Below are 13,625 nucleotides of genomic sequence, written 5' to 3'. Positions count from 1 at the left end.
TTGTGTTGGGAACCAGTTTGAATAATGGAAAGTTCCTTGATATCAAGGAGCTCATAGTTTATTTATAGAGATAGGTAAAGCTAGAAATTTCAATGGAATAAAAAAAGAAGACAGTTTAAGACCTTAATAAATGTTGTTATTTTTAAAGTTAAACATACAATACAGTCTACCTCCATATCCACACATTCTGCATCTGTGGATGTGGATTTAACCAATCATGGACTAAAAATATTTGGGGAAAAACAGCATTCCAGAAAGTTCTAAAGAGATAATCTTGAATTTGCCTTGTACTGGCAATTATTTACATTTGTATTCTATTTACAGCTGTTTATATAGTGTTTCCATTGTGTTATATGTTATAGTTATCTGTAATAACTAATCAAGAGTTGGAGAAACTCTACGCAGTCAGCAAAAAAAAGACCGGGAGCTAACTGTGGCTCAGATCATGAACTCCTTATTGCCAAATTCAGACTTAAATTTAAAAAAGTAGGGAAAACCACTAGACCATTCAGGTATGACCTAAATCAAATCCCTTACGATTATACAGTGGGAGTGAGAAATAGATTCAAGGGACTAGATCTGATAGAGTGCCTGAAGAACTATGGACGGAGGTTCATGATATTGCACAGGAGGCAGGGATCAAGACCATCCCCAAGAAAAAGAAATGTGAAAAGTCCAAATGGCCGTCTGAGACCTTACAAATAGTTGTGAAAAGAAGAGAAAGGAAAAGCAAAGGAGAAAAGGAAAGATATATCCATTTGAATGCAGAGTTCCAAAGAATAGCAAGGAGACTTAAGAAAGTTTTCTTCAGTGATCAGTGCAAAGAAATAGAGGAAAACAATAGGATGGGAAAGACTAGGGATCTCTTCAAGAAAATTAGAGATACCAAGGGAACATTTCATGTAAAGATGGGCACTATAAAGGACAGAAATGGTGTGGATCTAACAGAAACAGAAGATTTTAAGAAGGGTGGCAAGAATACATAGAAGAACTATACAACAAAGATCTTCATGACCCAGATAATCACAATGGTGTGAAAACTCACCTAGAGCCAGACATCCTGGAATGCTAAGTCAAGTGGGCCTTTGGAAACATTACTGTGAATAAAGCTAGTGGAGGTGATGAAACTCCAGTTGAGCTATTTCAAATCTTAAAAGATGATGCTGTGAAAGTGCTGCACTCAATATACCAGCAAATGTGGAAAACTCAGCAGTGTCCACAGGACTGGAAAAAGTCAGTTTTCATTCTAATCCCAAAGAAAGACAGTGTCAAAGAATGCTCAAACTACTGCACAATTGTACTCATCTCACCTGCTAGTAAAGTGATGCTCAAAGTGATGCTCTCCAAGTCAAGCTTCAACAGTACGTGAACTGTGAAATTCCAGATGTTCAAGCTGAATTTAGAAAAGTCAGAGGAATCAGAGATCAAATTGCCAACATCTGTTGGATCATCAAAAAGCAAGATTGTTCCAGAAAAAAAAAAAATCTATTTCTGCTTTATTGACTATGCCAAAGCCTTTGACTGTGTGGATCACAATAAACTGTGGAAAATTCTGAAAGAGATGGGTATACCAGACCACCTGACTTGCCTCCTGAGAAATCTGTATGCAGGTCAGGAAGTAACAGTTAGAACTGGACATGGAACAATAGACTGGTTCCAAATCTGGAAAGGAGTACGTCAAGACTGTATATTGTCACCCTACTTATTTAACTTATATGCAGAGTACATCATGATAAATGCCAGGCTGGATGAAGCACAAGCTGGAATCAAGATTGCCAGAAGAAATATCTATAACCTCAGATATGCAGATAACACCACCCTTATTGCAGAAAGTGTGGAAGAACTAAAAAGCCTCTTGATGAAAGTGAAAGAGGAGAGTGAAAAAGTTAGCTTAAGACTCAACATTCAGAAAACTGTGATCGTGGCATCTGGTCCCATTACTTCATGGAAAATAGATGGGGAAACAGTGGAAACAGTGTCAGACTTTATTTTGGGGGCTCCAAAATCACTGCAGATGCTGACTGTAGCCATGAAATTAAAAGACGCTTACTCCTTTGAAGAAAAGTCATGATTAAACTAAACAGCATATTAAAAATCAAAGAGTTTATTTTGCCAACAAAAGTCCATCTAGTGAAAGCTATGGATTTTCCAGTAGTCATGTGTAGACGTGAGAGTTGTACTATAAAGAAAGCTGAGTGAGCAAAAGAATTGATGCTTTTGAACTGTGGTCTTGGAAAATTCTTGAGAGTCCCTTGGACTGCAAGGAGTTCCAACCAGTCCATCCTAAAGGAAATCAGTCCTGAATATTCATTGGAAAGACTGATGCCAAAGCTGAAACTTCAATACGTTGGCCACCTGATGTGAAGAGCTGACTCATTTGAAAAGATCCTGATGCTGGGAAAGGTTGAAGGCGGGAGGAGAAGGGGACTCAGAGGATGAGATGGTAGGATGGCTACACCAACTCAGTCGACATGAGTTTGAGTCAACTCCAGGAGCTGGTGATGGAAAGCGAGGTCTGGCATGCTGCAGTCCATGAGGTCTCAAAGAGTCAGACATGACTGAGTGACTGAACTGAACTCTAGTAATCTAGAGATAGTTTCAAGTATGTTCATGGGTTTTATGTAAATACCACACCATGTTTTATAAGGGACTTGAGTACCTATAGATTTTGGTATTTACAGGGGTCCTAGAACCTATCCCCTCTGGATATAAAGAGACTTACTGTGTTTCACTGAAGAAGAATATCTAATATAGACATAAGTGAAGGATTTTAAGTGCTTCTGAGTACAAATGAGAAAGCTAAACATCATGATTTTGAAGGTTGTTTATCAAAATAACTGGTGGTGCATATAAAAATGTTGAATGAACTTAATTTCCAATAATAAACTATACAGAAGAAAAGTATTATCATCTTAACAATTTTAGACAAAAATAACTTTTTTTTACAATCTGTTCACTAGTAAATGATGAGATCAGTTTTCAGAATTCACGTAGAAAACGTAATACTGCTACAGGAGATACTCTGCTTTTGAATCACTTCTTAGAGTAGTTTATGTAATGATATAATTGTGTCACCACTGTGTGCATTTACATTTGACCCTGCTTATGCCAACTATCTCAGGGACTGCTTTCCATTTTGTACAACCACTATGAACAGCAGAAAATGTCAGAGTGAATCAGTGGGTACCCTTTTTTTTTTTTTTTTATAAGAAAACAATTAAGTAACTGATGTGGAAGACCCATCAAATTTACTATAGTTCCATACTTGGCCTGTTCCACACTGTAAGTCTTCTTTGGCATTTAGACACTTTTTTTTTTTTTTTCATTTGATTCTTACTAAGCAAGTATTGTTACTTGCTACTCAACATCATGAATCCAGTTCTGAATCAGGAGATTAAAGCATTCAGTCTTTTGGAAGACACTTCATCAGGGCTCTCTGAGGACCGAGTTGTCAGCGTGAGCTTCCGGGTTCTCTATCCAATCATTATTATGAGTCTTGGGGTGTTTTATGATGCCGGTGATGTGGGTTTCCAGAGGAACATCACTGTCAAGCTTTATCACGCAGAACAGGAGGAGGCCCTCTTCAATGCTCGCTTCAGTCCTCTGAGCTGTGGTGTGCAGGTGAACAAGCTGTGGTACAAGCCTGTGGAGCAATTCATCTTACTTGAGAGCTTTGAAGGTACAATCCTGTGGGAGAGCCAAGACCTCCAAGGCCTGGTGTCAAGGAATCTCCACAAAGTGACAGTTAATGATGGAGGAGGAGTTCTCAGAGTCGTTACAACTGGGGAGGGTGCCTTGCCTCATGAATTCATGGAAGGTGTGGAGGGAGTTGCAGGTGGTTTTATTTATACTATTCAGGAAGGTGATGCTCTTTTAAAAACCCTTAATTCTCGCCCTCAAAGACTTCTCAATCATATACATAATCTCCAAGAGGAGGATGACTTACTAAAGGAAGAAAGCAGCCTCTATGATGACATTGTGTTTGTGGATGTTGTTGACACTTATTGAAATGTTCCTGTAAAATTATTGAACTTCTATAGATGGGGCTCCATCAGTGACCTCAGTGTCCTTTATCAAGGAAGTTTATGCAGTCCATGGGGTTACTAAGAGTTGGGCACGACTGAGCGACTTCACTTTCACTTTTCACTTTCATGCATTGAAAAAAGAAATGGCAACCCACTCCAGTATTCTTTCCTGGAGAATCCCAGGGATGGAGGAGCCTAGGGGACTGCCATCTATGGGGTCGCACAGAGTTGGACACGATTGAAGCGACTTAGCAGCAGCAAGCAAGTATTGTAAAATCCGAACTGTAAACATACATTATGTGTGTTGTGTGCTAAGTCACTTCAGTCATGTCCTACTCTTTGTGACCCCATGGACTGTAGCCTTCCCAGCTCCTCTCCTTGGGATTCTCCAGGAAAGAATACTGGAGTGGGTTACCATGCCCTCCTCCAAGATACCTTCCTGACTTAGGAATCAAACCCATGTCTCTTTTGTCTCCTGGATTGACAGGAGTGTTCTGTACCACTAGTGCCACTTGGGGAAGTCCTGACATACATTATAGGCACACCAAAATAAGATGAAATATTCCTTTCCTTTATTTCAGATACTACTAAGAAAGGATGATCTTAATAATTTTTAACTGTATTTTCCCAAACCTATCTGTCCCCAAACCTATCTAATCCCATGTTCTAAATGTCAGCAAATCCTGTTGGCTTCATCCTCAAAATCTATTACAAATATGACTGCAGCTCACCATCTACACCTCTGCTATGCTTATTCAAGCCCTCATTACCTCTCATCTAGACTGTTGTAATGAGGCTTTTACTGAGTTTCTCATTTTCTGTCTTTCCCTCCTACAGTCTGTTCTCCACAGAGTAGACACTGTGGTTCTTTCAAATTGTAAATCAAAGACTTATTCCTCTGCTTGAAATTATCTAATAGCTTTTCATCTCTTCCAGAAAATAATTCAGAGGTCCTAAGTGACCTCTGACCTCTGCTACCTCACTGGTTATTCGTAACCACTGTCCCATTTAGTTCCTTCTGACAGCTCTGTGGCACTCTGACCTTTTGCTCCATGACCTTGCCAAGATAATGCTATCCAGGCCCTTCCTGTGCCTGCTATGTCTCTTCATGGGAAGCTTTCCAACTGGTATCCAGACAGTGCACTACCTACCCATACTCAAATCTTTGCTCTAATTTCATTTTCCAGATTATTTCTCTACTATATTTTATTTGATCACTACTATTACAGCCTAAAATGCCGTATATTTATTTTTTTTCTTTTTCCATCCTCTTTCTTTAACTGTAAGAAAAAAAAAAAAAAAACACCTCTGTGACAATTAAGACTTTTTAATTTTTGTCTATAGTTGCTTCTCCAACACCAAGAAGAAAGCCTAGCATATACTAGGCATTCAGTAATCACTTCATGAATGATTGAATGGATTATATAGTTAGTGTACGGCTGTATTTGTTCAGAACGAAGAACTATTTATTAGTATATATTAACTATCCATTCAGTTCAGTTTAGTCGCTATATCTTGTCCAACTCTTTGCGACCCCATGAATCACAGCACGCCAGGCCTCCCTGTCCATCACCAACTCCCAGAGTTCACTCAAACTCATGTCCATCGAGTCGGTGATGACATCCAGCCATCTCATCCTCTGTCGTCCCCTTCTCCTCCTGCCCCTAATCCCTCCCAGCAACAGAGTCCTTTCCAATGAGTTAATTCTTCACATGAGGTGGCCAAAGTATTGGAGTTTCCGCTTTAGCATCAATCCTTCCAAAGAACACCCAGGACTGATCTCCTTTAGGATGAACTGGTTGGATCTCCTTGCAGTCCAAGGGACTCTCAAGAGTCTTCTCCAACACCACAGTTCAAAAGCATCAATTCTTTGGCACTCAGCCCTCTTCACAGTTCAACTCTTACAAACATACATGACCACTGGAAAAGCCATAGCCTTGAAGATGGACCTTTGTTGGCAAAGTAACATCTCTGCTTTTGAATATGCTATCTAGGTTGGTCATAACTTTCCTTCCAAGGAGTAAGGTCTTTTAATTTCATGGCTGCAGTCACCACCTGCAGTGATTTTGGAGCCCCCCAAACTAAAGTCTGCCACTGTTTCCACTGTTTCCCCATCTATTTCCCATGAAGTGATGGGACCAGATGCCATGATCTTAGTTTTCTGAATGTTGAGCTTTAAGCCAACTTTTTCACTCTCCTCTTTCACATTCATCAACAGCTTTTTAGTTCCTCTTCACTTTCTGCCATAAGGGTGGTGTCATCTGCATATCTGAGGTTATTGATATTTCTCCCGGCAATCCTGATTCCAGCTTGTGCTTCTTCCAACTATCCATTAACATGTATTTAATGTATGCAGTACATGCTTATAGTTTTTGCAAGCTGATCAGTAAGTGACAAAAGTTTATCTGTTAGTAGGAAAGGGCCCACATTGTGAAAGAATTAACAGCCAGAGAAGAAAGAATCATATTACCCCTAGGTTGCATGTTTTTGAGACGGTTCCATAAACCAAGCCTAAGTAGGATAATTATATCTATTACTAAGGAAAAGTTAAAATAAAGCTTGAAAATTTAAGTTAAATAGAAATATCTTTTGATATTAATCAGTCATCTGTAGAAAATAGCTAAATATTTTGTAGGACATTTGTTAGTTAAAAATAATATAGACAATAAAAAGGTATGCATGAGTATTCTGAGAAAATAATAATTAATATCAGATTCTGAGTTCATGTTTCAAGTTTTCCTTTATGCCAGTGTGTTCTTGGTAAGGTACCTTAAATCTTTGAACCTCAGTTGAATCACATTAAATCAAGTAAGATATGATTTCATTACTATCTATTTCTTACTATTATAGTAAATAAGATACGGTATATGGTCTTGTTAATCATAATGGATTGTTATATAAATCTTAGTTATTATTATTAGTGACATAAATTATCTTGATAAACACCCTGTTATTACTCATTCACATTTTGCTATTAGTCAGAGAACCCAGGGTCCACTCAGATAACAATGCAGAATTTATTATTATTTATTCTTATATAACCCTGGAGATTTTTGTATTAACAATTGTGTCTCAAGATCCCTTTTTTCAAGGATCTTGCAGAACTCATTAAAATTCAGTAACAGACACAAGTGACATTTTAACTTACTTATATTTTTTAAAGGAGCCAGATTTATGTAAGTATAAGTATTTTCTTTGTTATTAAGAAAGCACTTTGAAAAAGCAGTGGATTGCTTATCATAGATGTCTAATTACTTTGTCCTAATTGTCTAAAATTTCCTACACTTGTATAAATTTGCCCATTGCTAAAGTTAATATATCCCAGTAGTTTGTCACTGTTCACAGAGCCAGCAGTAGTATTATGAGGCACATTAACACATCAACTTCTAAGTTTCAGTAGGTCACCCAGCATTCAGTCAGTTCAGTTCATTTCAGTCTCTCAGTCATGTCTGATTCTTTGTGACCCCATGAATCACAGCACACCAGGACTCCATGTCCATCACCAACTCCCGGAGTTCACTCAGACTCACGTCCATCGAAGGAGTGATGCCATCCAGCCATCTCATCCTCTGCCGTCCCCTTCTCCTCCTGCCCCCAATCCTTACCAGCATCAGAGTCTTTTCCAATGAGTCAACTCTTCTCATGAGGTGGCCAAAGTACTGGAGTTTCAGCTTTAGCATCATTCCTTCCAAAGAAATCCCAGGGCTGATCTCCTTCATAATGGGCTGGCTGGATCTCCTTGCCATCCAAGGGACTCTCAAGAGTCTTCTCCAATACCACAGTTCAAAAGCATCAATTCTTCGGCGCTCAGCTTTCTTCACAGTCCAACTCTCACATCCATACATGACCACTGGAAAAACCATAGCCTTGACTAGACGGACCTTTATTGACAAAGCAATGTCTCTGCTTTTGAATATGCTGTCTAGGTTGGTCATAACTTTCCTTCCAAGGAGTAAGTGTCTTTTAATGTCATGGCTGCAGTCACCATCTGCAGTGATTTTGGAGTCCCCCAAAATGAAGTCTGATACTGTTTCCATGGTTTCCTCATCTATTTCTCATGAAGTGATGGGACCAGATGCCATGATTTTCGTTTTCTGAATGTTGAGCTTCAGGCCAACTTTTTCACTCTCCACTTTCACTTTCTTCAGGAGGATTTTTAGTTCCTCTTCACTTTCTGCCATAAGGGTGATGTCATCTCCATATCGGAGGTTATTAATATTCCTCCCGGCAATCTTAATTCCAGCTTGTGCTTCTTCCAGCCCAGTGTTTCTCATGATGTACTCTGCATAGAAGTTAAATAAGCAGGGTGACAATATACAGCCTTGACGTACTCCTTTTCCAATTTGGAATCAGTCTCTTGTTCCATGTCCAGTTCTAACTGTTGCTTCCTGACCTGCATGCAGGTTTCTCAAGAGGCAGGTCAGGTGGTCTGGTATTCCCATCTCTTTCAGAATTTTCCCCAGTTTATTGTGATCCACACAGTCAAAGGCTTTGGCATAGTCAATAAAGCAGAAATAGGTGTTTTTATGGAACTCTCTTGCTTTTTTGATGATCCAGCGGATGTTCGCAATTTGATCTCTGGCTTTCTGCCTTTTCTAAAACCAGCTTGAACATCTGGAAGTTCACAGTTCACGTACTGCTGAAGCCTGGCTTGGAGAATTTTGAGCACTACTTTACTAACGTGTGCTGCTGCTGCTGCTAAGTCGCTTCAGTCGTGTCTGACTCAGTGCGACCCCCTGGACAGCGGCCGACCAGGCTCCCCCGTCCCTGGGATTCTCCAGCCAAGAACACTAATGGGTTGCCATTTCCTTCTCCAATGAGTGAAAGTGAAGACTCTCAATAGTGTCCGACTCTTTGTGATCCCATGGACTGCAGCCTACCAGGCTCCTCCATCCATGGTATTTTCCAGGCAAGAGTAATGGAGTGGGGTGCCATGAGATGAGTGCAATTGTGCAGTAGTTTGAGCATTCTTTGGCATTGCCTTTCTTTGGGATTGGAATGAAAACTGACCTTTTCCAGTCCTGTGGCCACTGCTAAGTTTTCCAAATTTGCTGGTATATTGAGTGCAGCACTTTCACAGCATCATCTTTCAGGATTTGAAATAGCTCAACTGGAATTTCATCACCTCCACTAGCTTTGTTTGTAGTAATGCTTTCTAAGGCCCACTTGACTTCACATTCCAGGATGTCTGGCTCTAGGTGAGTGATCACACCATCATGATTATCTTGGTCATGAAGATCTTTTTTGTACAGTTCTTCTGTATATTCCTGCCACCTCTTCCTAATATGTTCTGTTAGGTCCATACCATTTCTGTTCTTTCTTGAGCCCATCTTTACATGAAATGTTCCCTTGGTATCTCTGATTTTCTTGAAGAGATCTCTAGTCTTTCCCATTCTGTTGTTTTCCTCTATTTCTTTGCATTGATCGCTGAGGAAGGCTTTCTTATCTCTTCTTGCTATTCTTTGGAACTCTGCATTCAGATGCCTATATCTTTCCTTTTCTCTTTGCTTTTTGCTTCTCTTCTTTTCACAGCTATTTGTAAGGCCTCCTCCGACAGCCATTTTGCTTTTTTGCATTTCTTTTCCATGGGGATGGTCTTTATCCCTGTCTCCTGTACAATGTCACAAACCTCCGTCCATATTTCATCAGGCACTCTATCTATCAGATCTAGTCCCTTAAATCTATTTCTCACTTCCACTGTATAATTATAAGGGATATGATTTAGGTCATACCTGGATGGTCTAGTGGTTTTCCCTACTTTCTTCAGTTTAAGTCTGAATTTGGTAATAAGGAGTTCATGATCTGAGCCACAGTCAGCTCCCCGTCTTGTTTTTCTTGACTGTATAGAGCTTCTCCATCTTTGGCTACAAAGCATATAATCAGTCTGATTTTGGTGTTGACCATCTGGTGATGTCCATGTGTAGAGTCTTCTCTCGTGTTGTTTGAAGAGGGTGTTTGCTATGACCAGTGCATTTTCTTTGCAAAACTCTATTAGTCTTTGCCCTGCTTCATTCCATATTCCAAGGCTCATTTTCCAATTAATGTCCCTTAATTTTCGCTTGAGCAACTCCATTCAGGATTTCTTGTAAGGCAGGTCTAGTGGCAGTAAACCCACTTGGTTTTTGTTTGTCTGAGAAAATCTTTATCTTATCTTCATTTCTGAAGGACAACTTTACTGGATTAAGTATTCTTGATTGACTGTTTTGTTTTTTGTTTTTTTCTGCACCTTGAATGTAGCATTCCAATCTCTCTGGGTCTTTAAAGTTTCTGCTGAGAAATCGGATACAATTATGATGGTTTGGTGGTGGCTCAGTGGTAAAGACTCTGGCTGCGAATGCAGGAGATACAGGAGATGGTTTCGATCCCCTGGCGGAGGAAATGGCAACTCACTCCAATATTCTTGACTTGAAAGTCTCAATGACAGAGGAATCTGGCGGGCTACAGTCCATGGAATTGCAAGGAATCGGACCCAACTGAGCATGCACACAAACATGTTAGTAACAGCCTTGTTTTGCTGTTTTCAAGATTCTCTCTTTGCCTTTGATTTTTGAAGATTTTAACATAATATGTCTTGGAGAATATTTCCTTGAGTTGAATTTGTATGGAGACCTGTGAACTTCATGAACTTTAGTGTCCAAATCTCCCCCATATATTTAGAAAGTTATCAGTTATTGTTTCTTTAAAAAAAAAAAAAATCTTTCTTCCTGTTTCTTCTCTTCTCCCTCTGGGATTCTGGTAACTTGTAGATTATTTTTCTTAGTTATGTCTTAGTTATTCCTGTAGCTTTGTTCATTCCTTTCACTTGTATTTATTTTAGCTGTTATTACTGGATAATTGCAAATGGTACATCTCTGTGTACACAAATTCTTCTGATTAATCTAGTCTGCTATTAAACCATCTATTGAATTCTGTAGTGCCTACATCTTATTATACAACTCTAATTTTTTGTTTGGTTCTATTTTCCACCATTTCCATTTATGTTGAACTTCTTGTATTTTCTAGTAGTATTTTCCTGATTTTGTTAGATTATTTATATCTGTATAGCTCTCTTAATTATTTAAAACAACTGTTTTGAATTCTTTGTCAGACTATTTATATATATATTTTTCTTTGGAAACAGTGTTCCTGTGGTGGTGCCATGCTTCCCTGATCCCTGTTACCTTGCATGTGTGTCTGCACACATGAAGAAGCAGTCACCTCTCTTAGACATTATGAATTGACTTTGGTAAGAAAGACCTCAGTCTGTGGGTGAAATCGCACTGGCATCTTCTGTGATGCTATTTATAGTGGTGCAGAGTGCTAATACGGGGATTTTTGGTGGCTCTGGTTCCGGAGAAAAGTGGTGTCCCACTATCTTAGGCTGAATCCATAGCATTGACAGCTGTGTGGTCCTGGAAAATACTTCAGGTATCCTGTAGCCACTGGGGTCCATGCCAATAGTCAAAGTCTCTGCAGGTTCCAGGGTGCCCAGGGTTGGCCCTGGTCATTTCTTCTAGGTGGCACCTATAACTCTTACCGCCAAGTGTGTGCACATCACTGACTCTAGCCACCGTTTCTGCCTGCTCTGATCTCTAGCTTAGCTTCTGGACCTGAATGCCCAGCTGACAACTCAATAACACTCACAGTTACTCCAGACATACTGTGCCACTCACAAGAGACCATACAGTTGTTGATGTTATGGACCACAGTGACCTGAGACAGTGAGACCTCATGCAATCCAAAATCTCCCCTGCTGTGATCCCACCACATGGGATCAGAGCAAGGAAGGCCAGTGATGGGATTTGGCCCAGGAGAGTGCAGGTACACAGCTACAAGGGCTAGCAGTAAGTAAGCTCAGAAGTGCAAGCGCACGACATGGGTCAGGGCTGGAGATAGACTAACCAGCAGGTTTGGGGGCCTTGGCTGGTGGCATGCACTCCCATGGCTATAGGGTCTTGCCACTGGAATGCACACGGTAGTAGAGGTCAGTGACAGGAGCCAGGCAAGTGGCAGGAAATGCATAGCTGTAGAGGCTATTCTCCAGTGCATGTGCAGCAGCGTGTGTCAGCCGCTGGGTCTAGAAAGCAGTCACAGAGGCTGCGGCTGCCTGCCAGTGTAGATCCTGGCCTTCAGAATGAAGTGAGAGGAGAAGTTGAGGAGGAAATGAGGTGGTTAGTGTCTGCAGACACAAAATTTTAATGAGCAAAATCTTGGTGTAGACTGTATTGGCGGTTTCTTAGGCAATGAGAGCAGGCCATTGGGAACTGCAGTTGCTCCTGCAGGTCACTGACACTAGTTGACCCTACCCTTCTTTTTTTCCTTCTTATGTCCTGTTTATTATGTCTCATCTTTGTCTTTCTGGGTAAAGTAAAATTGAAACAGTCTCTTTCTGCACTTCCCCCAAAAGCTACAAATGCTAGTTGCTCACCCTATACTCATTTGGCTTGCTTAGAAACTCTTCAGGGCCATGGAGTTTCCTTTTGATTAGGGCCATGGCATTTCCTCTTGGCATTGAACAGTGCCTGCCTGGGGAATGATGCAGACAAAATGAAACTGTTCTTCTTTCCCTTTTAGTGCAATTATTCTCAACTTTTATTGTTGCACTGTGTTACTAAAGGAGAAGGCAATGGCACCCCACTCCAGCACTCTTCCCTGGAAAATCCCATGGACGGAGGAGCCTGGTGGGCTGCAGTCCATGGGGTCGCAAAGAGTCGGACACGACTGAGCGACTTCACTTTCACTTTTCACTTTCATGCATTGGAGAAGGAAATGGCAACCCACTCCAGTGTTCTTGCCAGGAGAATCCCAGGGACGGGGGAGACTGGTAGGCTGCCGTCTATGGGATCGCACAGAGTCGGACATGACTGAAGCGACTTAGCAACAGCAGCAGCAGTGTTACTAAAGTTTCTTAAGGGGATTCCTGAACTCTCCTACAGCTATTTTTGCTCATAGGTAGTTGTCTAATTGTTGATCTTTCTGCAGGGGTGCAGAAGGGGATCTTCTACCTTTGGAGATATTCTCAAAAAATGATGAAAATTAATGGAAATATGGCTGGGGATTCCAATTATTTACATTTAATTTATTATTTAATACAAAATAGTTCTCATTTAGAATACTACATTTTAAAATATTTTATAAACACTCTTACTCAAACTTCAAAAGCACATAAGGAGGAACAAAACTTAGCATAAGAAAAAGCATAATTCTGTACTTTAGAGCCTCTAAAATCTACATTAAACTAGATAAAGAATTTAAAGTTTTCCTACTTCACAATCATTACAAAATCTCATCATTGTTTGAATCCTAAGTAGATAGCAGCCAGCCATTTTGTAGCATATGGGATTGCTTTGGAAGTCCATATGCTTTGTAACAGTTGGTGTTCAAATGAAAATGTGTGAAGTCAAATAAAATGTGGCCCAGACAACAAAACCTAATTACCAGCACCATCAAACTGCAGGCTTTCTTTCAAACTACCTATATCACTATTTTTGGTGCTTTATAAATAATTCTTTGGTAAAAATAATTTTTGAAAAACCCATAGATAATATTAATACAGCCTTTTTTGAAAAAAAATGAGGTTAAATATTATAAAGATAACTTTTATTCTAATTTTAACTGATA

General features: G+C 40.0%; 1 pseudogene; it reads left to right on the top strand.

Annotated features, from left to right (window-relative positions):
* The window catches only part of LOC113898715, a 77,107-nt pseudogene extending 73,000 nt beyond the window's left edge, over positions 1 to 4,107 (top strand).
* Positions 4,108 to 13,625: the final 9,518 nt, after the last annotated feature.

This window comes from Bos indicus x Bos taurus, chromosome 9, assembly GCF_003369695.1.
Source record: "Bos indicus x Bos taurus breed Angus x Brahman F1 hybrid chromosome 9, Bos_hybrid_MaternalHap_v2.0, whole genome shotgun sequence".
NCBI lineage: Eukaryota > Metazoa > Chordata > Mammalia > Artiodactyla > Bovidae > Bos > Bos indicus x Bos taurus.
Note: the sequence above shows the minus strand (reverse complement) of the source record. Positions and strands in the feature narration are given on the sequence as shown.